General features: G+C 37.1%; 2 pseudogenes across 1 annotated transcript; both read right to left on the reverse strand.

Moving 5' to 3' along the window:
* Nucleotides 1-7,304: 7,304 nt before the first annotated feature.
* LOC147505353 (UDP-glucose 6-dehydrogenase 5-like) lies at nucleotides 7,305-8,450 on the reverse strand (annotated as a pseudogene). Its single transcript, XR_015220581.1, has one exon. The product of XR_015220581.1 is annotated as a UDP-glucose 6-dehydrogenase 5-like (transcript).
* Nucleotides 8,451-13,259: 4,809 nt separating this feature from the next.
* On the reverse strand, nucleotides 13,260-13,831 carry LOC147505354 (uncharacterized; annotated as a pseudogene).
* Nucleotides 13,832-17,158: the final 3,327 nt, after the last annotated feature.

Below are 17,158 nucleotides of genomic sequence, written 5' to 3' on the forward strand. Positions count from 1 at the left end.
ACTTGAGAAATGAATTTTGAAAATTAGTTTTCGAAAACAAAAATATTTTTATATCAGTAGCATGAGAAAAATAAATTTTAATGATGAGTCTGGGATATAAATTCTATACTGCTTAGTGTTGAGTTTGATAGATAGTTGATATTATTGATCTCATTACCGCTTAGACTATTTATTATGCTCGGTCATAGTTCTTGTTGATAGAATTCTTTATCAAGGCACCACCATAGTACTTGGTCAATTTTGTGTACTTTTACTAGAAGAGAGACTTAACCTTTAGTAAACTGGAGGTAGATTTTTTAGACTTAGCTCGTGAGACTTGAGCTTTACACCCATTATTTGGAGAGTTCTTACGAAAAATCCGAGTCTTAATGACTCAACATCTTTCAGTTTTTTATGTCGTTGTAATATAGTCTCATTATTTGTTGATTTGGTTAATCATGAAGTGACATAAATTGGGGAGATAGCCTTTAGGTCTTGTAGTCTATTCAAAACAGAGTATTATACTGATAAGTTAAGTAGTGAACCCATTCAGCCTTTATCCCACCTAATAGGACCATCATGTTAAACCCTTTTGAACCTTACAATGAGCCATTTTCTTTTATAAAACCCTTTACCCTTTACCCAACTCCAGACAAGGAGTATAACCAAAATCTTTATCAGCCATACCCATATGTTTCTGAGAATACGAGGGGAACAAGGAGGAAGAATGAGCACAAAAGGAAGATTACAAGGAAATATCAGAGAGATACAATGAAGACCATCATTTTGTTCTAAAGAAGCTAGTGGAAAACAAGCATATCCAGTACTAATCAAGGATATACCACATAGTTAAAAAAAAAAAAAAAAAAAAAAAAAAAAAAAAAATTGAATAGAATGGATGGAAAAGCTAAGATAAAAGAAGAATTTTCTCTGCAATACAGAATTTGAAGAAATCTTCCAAAGAATGAAGCAAAACCCTTAGTGTTTTTCAGAAACAACCTTTGAATCCTTTTTACCTTTCCTTCATAAACCAATACCCAAGCCAAGTTATAACCCATGATTTATCACTACAGTATGGTACGAAGTCTAGAATAGGTGAAAGGATGCTAAAGTGAAGGACCCGACACTTCAAATGTGATTGACATTCTTTCTATGAGACTGCTGTCATCTAGAAGTCTATTTTTTTAAGGTAGTATGTGGGATGTTCGCATTCATTATTCTTTTCCCCACATACATGAGGGAAAATAGTAGACCATCTTTTGAGAGATTCTTTGCTGAAAGTATGACCGGTGATGATTGAAAGTCGAGATTATCTGCCTATGGTAAACTAGGGATTCCGTTTCTTGGATAGGAGAGTATAGGAAATTGACTGAGTACACACATAAGCCTTGATTGAGAATTTTGTCAATTTTTACTATCTCCCATCATAATCTATGAGTCTTTGCAGCAATGTAGTTGGTAATAGAAACCCATCTATTGGAGTAAGCACTAAGTTGGTAAGGAAATTTCTCTCTCTGAAAAATGACATCATTATTGAACATGCTATTGATTGATTTTGTGGGTATATCACCTATAAACCCTCACGAGACTATAACTCGTCCTTTTTGGGGAACTTAAAGGCTTAAAGCCTTGTTGCATATGGTAAATACAATCGCGATGCCTATGAAAGTGAGTTAGGATTTTATTTTTGTTATTAGGATGTGATTTTGATCACTTATCTATTTTTATCTTATTTGCTAAGAGACTAGCAAAAGGCTAGTTGGGAGTTGTGATAAGTGCTCAAAAAATGTATTTTAACCCTCGATTATACCTCTTGTTTAGTGGACTAATAGTGATTGTAAGTTATGTTTTATGATTCTACAGGTGAAAAAGAGAGTTTTGTTGAATATTAGAGAAAAAGGGGTAAAACGGAGCAATTCGGAGCATTAAAGATCACATGGGAAGCCCGTGGACAATCATGGAGAAGGCCAAGGAATTGAAGCTGTGAAAGATACGACTTGGACCTATTTTAAAGCCTATTTGGAAGCCCAAGGCAAAATGATTCGTTGCTTGGACCAAAGCCCACAAAAGAGGAAAGAAGGATGGAACAAAAGAGGAAAAATGGACTCGAGTCGCGACGCTCGCGTTTGAGACGCAAGGATCGTGCGTCCAGACACATGAATCGACATTGTAGCCACTTCTTTCATAGTTTTGGAAGCAAAGTTGGACTCTGAAAGAAGTTTATTTGTATTAGAAAACAAACCACGGTTTGGAATGTTTCTAGAACTCATTGTAACCAAAGTTTATTTGTATTAGAAAACAAACCACGGTTTGGAATGTTTCTAGAACTCATTGTAACCAAAGTTTATTTGTATTAGAAAACAAACCACGGTTTGGAATGTTTCTAGAACTCATTGTAACCCCTATAAATAGAGGACCTAAGTGCGTCATGAAACTTGCCAATTCACTTACATTCTTGTCTCCAGAACTTGAGGCAGAGGGAGATTAATAATAAAAGATTCGGTTTTAACTAGTTGAGTCTTGATAAGTAGTCTTTCTAGTCTTATGTTCTTCGACTCTTTTTCTTCTCGTTCTTTGTGTTCTTCTTTCTTTATGGAAGGCTAATCTTCTCTTTCAAGGGAGGAGATGAAGCCGGTGCTTAGGGTTTGATGATTTTTTTGGTTCATGGTGTTCTCCAATCAGGTTAGTTCTTTATGTTTTTAGTTATTAGTTCCATTGCCCACACCAGGGGATGAAAGTATAGAATAGGGTTTATGTTTTGCAATATTAATATCATGCTAGTATTCTGTACTTTTCTTCTAGTAGTGTAGTTATTTAGAGTTAGGGAAGTATTCTTTGTGTTGCCCTAGAAGGGGTAGCTCAAGGAGTGACTGCCTAGGGAAAGTATTCTTTGTGTTTGCCTTAAGTGGTGATTCATTGAATGGTTGCCCTATTAGGAAGTACTCCTTGATGTTGCTCTCAGTAATACATTGAATGGCTGTCTGAGCTTACATAAAAGGAAAGAAGATATTAATAGTATAAACATAGGAACAACCTTAAGTAGAGTTATTCGTCAATGATATTTCATCTAAGAGGGTATCAACACTCGCTCGATTGCCTAATTGTAGTCTACTTGAAAGAACAACCATGAAACAGAAGATCACAGATCAACGGTAATGGTGGATTCTAATATCTTGAATTCTCTCTCCTATAAATTTTCAATAGTTTAATTAGTTTAGTTTAGTTTAGCATTAGAATCTAAAATCTCTACAATCATAGTTTTTAAAGGTGGAATGATATCCTACTTATCCTTTACTTATTGAGGGATAAGTAGGTTTTGATACGCTTCTATTTTGTTCAACGATCATCATCTATCTACATCATCCATATACCATCTCATACACACAAAAGGAGTGCGTGTCAGTGTCTATCCATCATTGCTTTAGATGGTAATAATAGAATGTTTTCGATTGCCTTCTATATTTGTATTGCAGAAAACACAGAGTCATAGACTAATTTTTTGGATAAAATGGCACCACACTTGAACAAGCATCATGAGAAGTTGACTATAATTTCTGATAGGCAGAAAGGATTATGTAAGGCAGTGGAGACTGTTTTCCCTGACTGCAACCAGAGGTTCTGTTTTAGGCATATGGTCCATAACATGAAGATAAAACATAGAGGAGTTGACTATGAAACTTGGTGTGCTGCCAAAGCATTTGCATAAACAGAGTTTGACAAGTTGATGCAGGACCTAGAAAAACTTGATAGTGGAGCTAAAGAGTTTTTGATGGGTGAAGACCTTAGGCTGTGGGCAAGATCACACTTTGATCATGTGTCTAAGTGTGAGCAACTGTCAAACAATTTTTTTAAAGCTTGGAATAGCTACATACTAGATACTAGGGACAAGCCCATTGTGAAGATGGTGTCAATGGTGATGGTGTTATAGATGAAATTGTTGTATGATAGGAAGGAAAAATGTGAGTTATGGGGTGATAATAAGTTGGTGCCAAGGGCTAAAGCAATTATAGATGACATATGTAACAAGATTGGAAACATGAGTGTCATGAGTGGTTCTCAAATCCAGGGAAAGTATTTAGTGAATCATATATATGGTAAATGGTGGAATGTGGACTTAAACTTGCACACATATGATTGTGGTGAATGGAAACTCACTGGGATTCCTTGTCATCATGCTGTAGCAGTCATCAAGCCTAGAAGATTTGGATGGCATGAGTAAGTTATTGCAGTACATATTGTCTTGTCCTCTATTAATGATGATACATGTTAATAATCCATACATTGTTGCTATAGGTATTGTAGCCCTTACTTTACTGAAACAACTTATAAAAGAGCTTGTGGTGGTCACATCACACCTTACTTGCATGAAAATGAGTGGGCAATAGTGAGACACTTATCCCTAATTTTCAATAGGCTTTAATATGCGAATCTTCAGAGTTAGCCCTAATATTATAATTTTTTTTGTAATAGCCAATTGAAGCTAAGTTTATCTTTCCACCAATCAGAAAAAGGCAGCCTGGGAGGCTAGAAGTGAACAGAAGAAGAGGTGCGGATAAATCAAATACAGTAAGATGTTCAAGGTGCCAAGCTTATGGGCATAATGCTAGAGGTTGTCAGGGAGGTGCAGTGGAAGACAATGGCAATGCAGAAGCAAATGCACAAGCCAATACAACTGCAGCTGCCAGAGGCTCTCATAGAGGAAGAGGAAGGCCTGGGAGACCTAGAATAAGGCCACTACCAAACCCTTTTCTAATCAGACCAATCAATGTTGTTGATAGTAGTCAAGTTCCTGAAAGTGAACTACCTACAAGGGGAAGAGGAAGTAGAGGTAGGGGAAAGGGTAGGGGAAGGGGAAGAATTGCTGAGGAGGGAAGCCAAGTACCTCCAAGTGTGGATGGGAGCCAAGTCCCTCCAAGTGTACCTAGAAGCCAAGGAACTGCAAGTATGGAAGGGAACCAAGTTCATGCAGAGGTGGATGGGAGCCAAGGACCTGTAAGAGGGAGAGGAGGTAGAGCAGGAAGAGGAGCTGGTAGGGGTAGGGGCAGGGGCAGAACCAATGTTGAATATGAACCCATGTCTTCAATGGAAGAGCTACTATTTAGAAATTCACAGGGTCCCCCACAGCCCAGCCAGTCTACACCAATTCAAACTCAAGACAGTGTGAATATACCTCCAATGCCACCAATGGCACCTCCAAGAAAGAGATTAAGGAGGTTCTCCCAGGCTTCTTCTTTTGCAGAGTCTTGAATTCAGTTATTCTTATCAGCCTTAAGTTAGATTTTGTCACGTCCGACTTGAAGTGTTATGTTGTTATATATACTTAACTTGAAGTGCTATGTTTTGCTATGTCATGTGCTATGTTGTATTGTTTTGTTAATTCATTTGCTTTATATGCTATGTTTTGTTGCAAATTTGAGAATTTCTATTAAATGTAGACTTGAATACAACAGGTAGAATGTAACAACCACTCTAATTGTCATAAATCACATGTTTAGTTTCCTTACAAGCTCAGTTACATAAGATATATTGCCTTCAATGTGCATCTTTATAGGACCATCAATACACAACTTAAGTTTACCTTTCCCTTTCCTCTCATCCTCTTCCTCATTCACAGTAACAACCTTTTCTTTTTCTTTCACATCAACTTCCTCATTCATAGCAACAACCTTTCCTTTTTCTTTCACATCAACTTCCAAATCCATCCATTTGAAACCGCCACATCTTGGTGCTCCCTTACATCTAAGAAATCTCTGTCCAAAACCGTATTCTTTGGAACTCCAGTGAACAATCATAGTATCTCCGCATCCCTTAACACAAGGAAAGTTAAGCCAAGGGCATTCAAACTTCCAATGACCAACATCCCCACACAGAAAGCATGAGTCTCCTTTGTTAGTTGATGACATTATAGTTGGTACTTGAAAAAATTGACATATGTTGATCAACATCTGCTTTTGTATAAACCCCCCATATTTCAATATATGTTTTGTATAAACCCCCCATTGTTTATATAGGTCTTTGACCATTAAACATAGAGATCTACACTAGTGAAACAAATTAGATAAAGGCATGGAGAGAAGATGAATTAGAATGACCAAACCTTTTTAGAGCCCGAACCATGAGAGCAAAAAAATTGGTTTGGGGAAGAATCGTGTTGGAGAAGACAAATTTTTCGCGGGTCCAAGTTTGGTCTTAACTAAGCCAGGAAAATGAAAAATACAAAAAAAATACAACGACTATTTTTTAAGGGTAAAATGGCCAATATATAAAATATCAACTGACGGTACTCACAAAATAGACGGAGTGGGGGGCAATCAGTAATGATTCTCAAAATGGGGGGTTATCTCGAAAGGGGCGTCTATCTGTGGGGGTTAAGTTAAAAAACCCCTTAATTTAATCTTTGAGGGTTAGCTCAATGCATTTGCATCCAGTTTCTGATTTTCCGACAATTATTTTTTTTATGTTAGTTTGATGTATTTGCATCCAAATTTTGATTTTCCGTTAATTATTCTTTGAGGTTAGTTTAATGCAGTTGTATCCATATTCCAATTTTTTATTAATTACTTTTTAAGATTAGTTTAATGCTTGCATTTTCATCCAGTTTTCGATTTCCCGTTAAATATTATTTGAGGTTAGTTCGATGGATTTGCATCTAGTTTTCGGTTCCCCATGAATTGTTTTTTGACGTTAGTTTCATTCCGTATTATATATATATTTTTAAATATTGGTCATTATTACTTTGCCTTTTTTTTTTTTTTTCATTTTCTATTATATATTTTGTGATGTTATTTTTTGTATAGTTGTTTTTAACTATGTTTTGAGGCCGTGTTAAGGATATATTCGAAATAAGTCGGTGTTTTATCATAGACACTAAAATTGTATAATTTGTAATAGGGAATTAGTTTCTACAAATCACCTATTTTTTAGCAATTTTTTTAAGGGGTATTTAGATATTGGTCCTAACAATAGTGGGTTTATTAGGGTTTAGTCAAGAAAAGTTTGAATATTAGGGTTTAGTCCTAGTTTTGGTTGTTGACTGTTCGTCAACTGAGTTGACTGTGGTCAAACTGTTTGTATTTTTAAAATGGCAATAATACCCCTCGTGTGCAACATCACGTGAATATTTAAGTTAGACTTTGATACAAGAAATAAGGTAATCTTCTAGGACTTGGTCCCAACTGTTATTTGACAAATTAGAGTTTAGTTCTACTTGTCCACTGTATTCTTGATTTCGAAATGGCAATCAGATTATTAAGCAACTTGATTTTAGGATTGGTTTATCGGTTTTGGTACTGAGATTGGCAAATTGGAAAAAGAGGATTGGCTAATTTGTAATAAAAAGCAGGTAGATTGTTCACTTAATAAATTTATCAAGAATATCCATCTTAGCAAATTAATAGATCGGCAACTTTCTTTTTCGAAAATCCGAGCACAACAATCTTCTTCCTAGATATTGTGTTGAACATGGAGGGTACAACACGATTCACAAAGCGAGTCTTCTGATAGTCATTGATCTTAAGAACTTGTTTCTAGTAGTTAGCTACCTCAGGGAGACCATTGCATTCACATATGTAGACAAAATTGAGGATATCCTTCTGAAAGCATGAACCTCAAAACCCAACACCAGCATTTAGAAACTTGGGTCCGATCCTTGTGTCCTTTGTAACAGCATGGGACACCTCTGCAACATCTGCTTCAATAGCCTCACAAAGAGCTGACATGGCATTCACAGATTAGATCCTCTGAGCCAAGAAGGCATTGTCGGCAAGCTTTGAAAGTCCAGCAGACCAGAGGTTGGTGGTTATGATTCGGTATTTAGCACCCAATGGGCATAAAAAATTTTCAGGACCACCGGGGTCTCCCGGCTTCTAATGAGAACTCTATCAGGAGTGAAGAGATCATCAATGGCAGTCCCTTCAGCAAGGAACTCGGGGTTCGAGAGAATTTGATAATTGATTCCCTTCCTATTGTGGGTTAGAATCTTTTTAATGGCCTCAGCAGTTTTCACTGGAACAGTAGATTTCTCCACTACAATCTTGTCAGATTTTGAAACATCAGCGATCATGCGAGCTGCGCTCTCCCAGTAGGTCAGATCAACAGCTTTGCCTACGCCAAGCCCTCGAGTCTTGGTTGGGGTGTTGACCGAGACAAAGATAATATCAGCCTCCACCACGTGCTTCTCTACATCAGTGCTAAAGAAGAGGTACCTTCCCCTGCACTGCTTCACCACATCATTGAGTCCTGGCTCATAGATTGGAAGCTGGTCGCTATTCCAAGCTGTTATCCATGGAACAGAGATGTCAACCACAACAACTTCAATTTTTGGGAATTTACGTGCAATGACAGCCATGGTAGGGCCGCCAACATACCCAGCTCCAATGCAACAGATCTTCACCATTTATGTTGTTTTCTATATACATGAAATAAGGGGAAAAACACGTGTATCAGAAGAATCCAAGAATTCAAGAGAACCCCATTTCCCAAATGAAGAAAGAAGAGTGTCGAATATTGTTTCCTTTTTCCTTCTGCTTGTTTTTTTTTCTAATACCTTCATAAGATATATAAAACCAACCAAGCATATAGCTAACTCCCACGACTCTTGCGCAACAAGAGATTCATGATAGATTATATTCTATCCAAGTGTATATTCTATCCAAGTGGGACTACGATCCTACGATCCGGGGGAGTAGCTTAAACGGGGGATGGATCCTTGATCCATGTGGGCGGACCTAAGTGGTCGAACCCACTTACATCTCCCACTCGCCCACATAGGGCAAATTTCAATATCTCTATTACTCATCTTTGCATATAGGGAATAAGGTGTGCGACCTCACGAGAAGAACAAAGAGCAACAGGAGCGATATTATTAAGTTTTCACCCAACTAATAAAAACGCATCACCCAGAAGCATCTCGTATATGCCTTAGACATTGTTGATTACACTGGAATCAGCACTCTTAATCCCTCGTTTAAAGCAGTGCTACATCCCCTCCTTGTTTTGTACTCATGACATATTAAAATATGGTCGCGGGCCCGCTATGAGTCACAAAATAGATGTAATATCAAAAAAATCTTCCCTAAACATTCATGTCATTTCAATTATATTAAGTCGCTTTCCTAGAAATGCCCCGTAATACGGTAAATCTCGTCGTACTTAGGAAGCACACTAAAGTAGCGTCACCAAATATTCTCTTCATGACATAACCTTAGGTTAAGAAAGGCATAAGATGGGAAAAAATTTCAATTATCCCAGTGGCTCACATAACAATGAAGAAGGGATTCATTCATTGTTCTCACTATTGGTCGGCAAAACACATACAATATGTTATGTATGCTATGGTGTTATCCCATAAAATGGATATGTCACTTGCAAAACTGTAACACCATACTAATCTTAGTCTAGTCGCTAAACAAAGCCTAACTTGAGTTTTATCCAGTCACTTTCTAGCGCTGTCAAGAAAAAAAAAAAAAACACTCATATTCGGCTTAACTACAGGCTCCATAAAATTGTGGATAAATTTTATGTTCGACCTTTATTTTTATAAGGTCTCATCTTAGTTCTAACTAAGGTGACATTCAAGAATTTAAAAAATATTCTTTTCGCTCATCTAGCGCCAAGAATATAGATGTCTCATCTTGCTCGCTCTCTCCAAGCGCCAAGGTGAATCACCCATGTGAGTAGGTCGATTCAAGCCCGGTGACAAAACAAATCAAGAATGTGTAATTAAAAGAATATTCAAAAAAAAAAAATCTGAATTAATGAAATATATCATAAACAATGTCAAGTACATAAAAGATGTCCAAACATATCAAATCCTACTGAAGTCCCATACTCCTAACATGAGATTTAAAGCATCTCTCGTGCAATAGGTTTAGTCATGGGATCAGCTAACATGTTAAGCGTGGAGATATGTTTCAAGACCACTTCTCTGTTGCAACCTTATCTCGAATGTAGTGAAAACGAGTCTCTATGTGTTTGGCCTTCCCATGATACTTAGGATCCTTTGCAAATGCCGAGCTGCGGTGCTATCACTATAAAGTAATCTCGCATCCTGCTGCATGAAGTGCGGATATCTAAGTGTATCAAGAATTTCCTTAGCCAAACAGCTTCTTGGACTGCGGTGAGCAAGCAACATACTCGACTCCATTGTAGACAAAGAAACACATTTTTTTGCCCGACTACACCAAGTAATAATTCCACCTCCGAAAGCATAAAAGCATAACCGAAGTGGACTTGCGCTCATCTTTATCACCACCCGGTCTGCATCGGTGTAACCTTTCGGTTTCAAGTCTCCACCATGGTAACTTAGGACAAAATCAGCGCAGTCCCTTGTAGATATCTGAGTATCCTTTTCACAGCTTTCAATGATTTGGACCGGGATTACTCGATAACGATCGACTAACCCGACCGCAAAACCGATATCCGGGTCGAAAGTACACATCATGGCATACATCGGACTACCAATTGCCGCGATATGGCACATTGGACATTTGATTCTTTTCTTCTTTAGTTTTGGGACACTGATCAAGGTTTAAGTCACATCCTTTTTCCAATGGGGTGTCTATTGGTTTGGAGTTTTGCAGATACGGAACGCCAAGAATTTTTCTAATGTAAGTCTCACGAGACAAACCAAGAAATTTCTTTTTTGCGATCTCTCGTGATCTTAACTCCTAACACATAGTCTCCGCTTCACCCATATCCTTCATTTCAAAATTGGAGGACAACCACTTCTTAGTGGCAACAATGGAATCCATATCATTCCCAGCTAAAAGAATGTCATCAACATACAACGAAAGGATAAGAAAACTCTTTCGGATGTTTTAGTGTACCTTAATGAATGATCTTCTTCAATCATCTCAAAACCAATTGAGGTAATTGAATTGTGAAATCTGAGATACCATTGCCTAGACGCATTTGTTTAAGGCCATATATAGAACGTTTTAGGCGGCAAACTTTGCGCTCTTGTCCTTGGACCTCAAAACCAATCGGTTGAGCCATATAGATCTCTTCCTTTAATTCTCCATTGAGAAATGCGGTCTTAACATCCATTTGAAAAAGTTCTAAATCCTGTTGTGCGACAATAGCTAGAATGAGGCGAATTGAAGCGAATCTCACCACAGGGGAGAATGTCTCTTCATAGTCTATACCCTGTTGTTGGGTATAACCTTTCGCCACAAGGCGTGCTTTATGCTTGTCAATTGAACCATCTGCCTTGCGTTTAACTTTAAAAATCCATTTATTTTCAACAGTTTTACGCCCAGGCGGAAGATTAACTAACTCCCAGACCTCGTTTTTACCCATTGAGCTCATCTCATCTTGCATAGCAGCCATCCACTTGTCTCTAGCAGGAGAAGAAATTGCTTCTTTGAAAGAAGTAGGTTCTTCCTCATCTAATGGAGTACACATAAAAATATCCCCTTCAATCTCGAAATGACGACGGGGAATATTTCCACGTTTACTCCTACGCACTTGAGGATCTTGTAGAGAATCTAGTGGTACACTCCCACTTTCTGGTACACTCCCACTAGTTTGAAAACCACTCCCACTATCTTCAGCGATTACAGGATGAGAAATTAATTCCCCACCCTCGCTTGAAGATGGTAGGATGTCTTCATACTCCTCTATTTCATAGAGGCCAAGATCTTTCTTTGCGTTACTTATGCTAGGAAAATCATTCTCAATGAAATCTATATCGCGAGACTCTATTTCTGTCATTCCTCCATCAGGGTGTTCACCATACATAACATAACCTTTTGAGCTATCAGAATACCTTACAAAGATACACTTTTTAGCTCTAGGGCCTAGTTTCCCATACTTATGGGAGATGTTGTGAACAAAACCTGCTGAACCCCATGGGCGCAAATGCTCCAAACGGGGCTTTTCGCCTTTCCAAAGTTCATAAGGTGTTGAAGGAACTGACTGAGAAGGCACTCGGTTAAGTATGTAGGCTGCAGTCAAAAGTGCATCCCCCCAAAATGATATAGGGAGATTACTTTGCGCCATCATTGATCTAACCATATCTAAAAGAGTTCTATTTCTTCTCTCCGCTACACCATTTTGTTGCGGAGTATAAGGAATAGTTAATTGTCTGCGTATCCCCTTTTTTTCACATAATTCCTTGAACTGATCAGATAAGTATTCACGTCCTCGGTCAGTTCGAAGAGTTTTTAAGCTCCTCTCTTTCTGTGTCTCAACCTCTGCTATAAAGCGTTTAAAACAATTCAAAGCTTCATAGCGGTGAGCTATCAGATAGACATAACCATATCGTGAGTAATCATCTATAAGAGTGAGAAAATAAGAGGCGCCATGACGTGCCTTAACATTCATAGGCCCACAAATATCTGAGTGGATTAGCTCAAGCGGCTGAGTAGCTCTTACTGCCTTTCCAAAAGGCTTTCTACATGCTTTACCAGCTAAACATGGTTCACATATAGGTAGGTCAACCTTAGCGAGTGGGCCCAATAGGCCTTCTCTAGCTAGTCTGGTCATCCTATCTTGTCCTATATGACCTAGTCTAGCATGCCAAGTAACAGAATCAATATTTCTACTTGCACTAGCCATGTAAGATAATGAAGAAACAGAATCATTCAATTCAACTTTAAAGAAATTATTCATAAGAAATCCATGTCCAAAAACAATACCATCCAACTTAATATCCAACCTTTCAGCCTTAAAATCAAAAGAATATCCAAAAGAAAGAAGTGCTAAAACAGAAAGCAGATTATCTTTGAATTCGTGAACATAAAGCACATCATGTAGAAGAAGTACGCGCCCAGTGCGTAATGAGAGTTGGTATGTACCAATTCCTAATGCATCTTCACTAGTGCCATTTCCCATATAAAGCCTTTGGGTGTTTTCTGGAATTCGACGATAATCTACAAACCCTACTCGCTCTCGAGCTACATGCCTGGTTGCTCCTGTATCTACAATCCATTCAGGGAGAGAATGAGCAACTAAAACATGTGTACATACACTTATGTGATGAGAGTCGTGGGAAATGGATACCGTTTCCGGTGCAATCAATGGCGAAGTGTCCCATCTGCTACTGATTGTAGCATTTCACTTTGGTCATATCAATTTCTTTCTTTCCACCACGCTTGCCTCTATGGCGCTTTGGCTATGCTTGCCTTAGGAGCCAACTTATTAGCCCCTCCTTGTTTCTTGGGTTTGTTATTACCCTTGGCGCTTTTAGACCCATTTGTCTTTTCGCCCGGATGCGATTAGGCGAGAAGCATTACGGTTAGCATCCCGGCGTTCGCTTCAAGCTCACAATAATAGAAATATCAAAAATTCTTAATACTCTCATTGTGAGTCATGATTTGCTTCATGTGCATCCAAGAATCGAGGGAGAGATCTTATCACAGCTTGGACTCTTTGCTCATCAAGAAGTGGGACATTTCTGCGACCTTTAGCAATCATGAATCATGCTTGATAACACCCTAAGGTGTTCAGGCATGGTTGCCTTAGGATCTTTCCTGAACATCTCAAACTTTAAAACTAGACTTCTAAGTCTAGTAGTTGATGTTCCACCGAAAGCAAATTTCAGTTGATCCCACATGTCCTTTGCTGTGGAGAATGTCTCATATTCTCCAATCAGATCATCATGCATGCTGCTCAACACAATGTAGCGCGCACGACGATCCGACTTGGTCCATGCTTGATAAGTCTCAAGGTCACGACGATTTTGGGCTGTAGTCCCAGTCCCAATCTCAGGTTGGGCCATCGAAATGGTTAAGTGTTCCTGGAGTTCTTGCTCATTCAAGAGGTATTGAATTTTCCTATGCCATATATCATAGTTTGTCCCATCAAGTTTAGTTCCATGGTTAAGGTCTGCTACTACGGTCTTGGTGGCCATCACTACATTCAGATTTCGCAAGGATTGACATATGTCAGCAACTAAGTTTTCTGTATCCATTTTCTACATATATGCAATGGTGGATATAACATTAGTCTATACACATTCTTTTAAATTTATTCAAAAAAAAAAAAATCCAATCCAAGAAAATATTATCTTATTCCACATATTGGGATCGAAAACTTGCAAAGCTCATAATCATCTCCCAATAATGTAAATATAGAGTATATCTTCCAATTGATTTTTTGAACAAATTCCATATTAGGAGGAACAAAACCTCTACTAATCATATTCTACGTTAATACGAAAAAAAAAATATGCCAAACATAAACAAAGAATAATATCTATCATTTTATGGCATAAATAATCATATAATTCTACTGTAACTATATGTTAAGCTCAGAATCATGACCTGGGATCTATCCCAATGGATTCAGAAGTGTCAAAAACCCATGTATACAAAAAAAACAGATCATTTGGCCGTCTCCAAAAGCCTGAACCGGCTTATAAACATTATACCGGTTCATCTAATATATACTGTCACAGCAACTTATACCTGGAATTTCTATCAACCGATGATTTCAACAGATTCAGAAGGGTCAAAAACCCTTGGGTACGAAATTTCAGGTTAATTAGATGTCAATAAAGGCCTGAACTGGACGAAAAAAACTATAACCGGTTCACACTCAACCGGATAGAACCGGTTCAGAATCGGGTTGGTTTAGGTGCAGGAAACGAGTAAAAAATAGAGAACTGAGTCAACTCAACCTTTTACACTGATTTTAAAAAGCTCTGACCGAGTCAACTCATGAGCTAACTCGGTCATCTTCTTCAGTAAACTCGCAAAAAATTATGGCAAGGTAAGCATGTTTAGAGACGTGTATCTATCACATTATAGATCCAAACGAAACATGCTTTATACGGTTACAAAGATCTCACAACATAGATTACTAACATGCAAATATTAAGCATTAATAAGATCTGTAAATCGATCAAAAAACAGTTCAAAGTTCTGAAAAAACCACAAAAAAACAGTTTTTATCAAAAACTTTGATTTGAGTTTTCTCTCATTCTACTCAACGGTTTTCCATGAAATTTTGGGAAAACGTTCCTCTCACTAAGAGCAACAAACCCTACTAATTAGTTTTTAAAAAATCATGACATGTAGAGATCGAAAATCAACAGATTGTTTATTAATGGTTTTTGAGAAAAACTAACAAAACTTGATTTTTTATCATTGCATGTTACAATGGCGAATCAATAAACATAAACAGCTCTGATACCAATGTAAGTTATACATCAACATGTTATTCGAGTTATAGAACATACCTCTTGTCCAGCGGAAGAAACCCGAAGTCAAAGAATGATAACCTTGTCTTTTGTTACTAGCCTTGTCTCTTGAGAAGGATTGTTACTAGAATCAATCCCCTTAGTATCCACACCTTAAGCCCACCCCTTTGGTGAATGAAGAAAGAAGAGTGTCGAGTATTGTTTCCTTTTTCCTTCTGCTTGTTTTTTTTTCTAATACCTTCATAAGATATATAAAACCAACCAAGCATATAGCTAACTCCCGACTCTTTGCATAACAACAAGATTCATGATAGATTATATTCTATCCGGTGTATATTCTATCCAGTAGGACTACGATCCTACGATCCAGGGAGTAGCTTAAACAGGGGATGGATCCTTGATCCATGTGGGCGGACCTAAGTGGTCGAACCCACTTACACACGTACATGAAAGAAAGGGAAAAACACGTGTATCAGAAGAATCCAAGAATTCAAGAGAACCCCATTTTACGATCTACACGTCTAGGAATAAAACAATACATCAGGTGTACAGATCTGATCACTTATGAGCATTGGATATTAATTCAATTATTATTTCCATTAAATTGATAAATAAGACCAAGTTGGATACAAATTTTTATTCACGTGGTGATGCACACAGGGGTATTATTGTCATTTCAAAAATACAAGCAGATTGACCACAGTCAACAACCAAAACTAGGACTAAACCCTAATATTCAAGTTTTTATGGACCAAACCCTAATAAATCAACCATTGTTAGGACCAAAGTCTAAAAAATCCTTTTTTTTTATTTGATCAAATATATAAGAATTGGAACACTAAAAGTTTTTTATTTATAATAGGAAATTACCTATTTTTTAGCAATTTTTTTTTATTTGATCAAATATATATGAATTGAAAATACACTCAAACTCTTCAAATATAAGAATTAGAAATACACTCAAACTCTCCAAAGAGGTTACATGTACTTGAGATTGTAAGATATTAGAAAAGACTATCTTTCATATTAGAGTGCCATAAAGGAAAGAGAAAAAACTAACTTTCATATTAGAGTGCCACATAGGAGAGAGAAAATCCTCCATTAGAGATCTCTACTTTAGTATATAAACAAGGTTTTCGACCCAACCATATGGCTGGGCTCTTTTAGAGTTTTCCATGACTTGGGTATTTGCAACTTGTAACATGATAACTGTAAAATGAATAGTTTACATACGAATAAGTTATGAAAACTCAACGCAAGTAAAAATAAACTATTTTCTACTTGGGGTTTATCAAAGATTTCTACTCTCGATTCTATCGAAATAGAGTGGAGTAAAAGATTCGTTCCACTCCTAGTTCGTTAGTATTAAATGTTTCTACGACTATCGGTCTATCCAAAGTCAATGAGAGTTTTACGAAGGAAATTTTATACTACGATGTGAATTGAACTAACAAGATACAAATAACGAAATGACTAAAATACTAAGGTTTGAATCTAGATAACGAATTAGGGGGGATTGAATCCACCTTGAATCCAACTTAATAAACTAGCATAAATTGTTGTAATCAAATTCTTACGTTCTTACGGTAAGAATTGGTTGTTCTAACCCCTAATCATTCATGGCAATCTCTACTAACTAATGATTATCATGTGAGGAAGTTCTACCCATTCTCATGGCGAATCAACAACCTTCTAGAGTGGAATAGACTCTTATAACGATTTTATACTACACAATCAAGTTTTCATCAAGGCTTTATCAAACCCCTCTAATGGAGGTTTAGCTTTGATTCATTAAACTATCATTTCTCATGGAATTCAAACAAGACATCATATAAAGGTTCTAACTTTACTAAATTAAACTAATCAATAATTCAAATCTAACTTAACAGCTAAGAAATGATTAATAACAAAGAATCGAAATTAGATCTAAGTAATTTTAAATAACAAAAACTGAAATTATGAAGAACTAACTATTTTTATTAATCTAAATAAGAATTAACAATCATTCCATAATCTAAATTAAAACAAGGTAATAGA

The sequence above is a fragment of the Coptis chinensis genome, chromosome 4 (genome assembly GCF_015680905.1).
Source record: "Coptis chinensis isolate HL-2020 chromosome 4, ASM1568090v1, whole genome shotgun sequence".
Lineage (NCBI taxonomy): Eukaryota > Viridiplantae > Streptophyta > Magnoliopsida > Ranunculales > Ranunculaceae > Coptis > Coptis chinensis.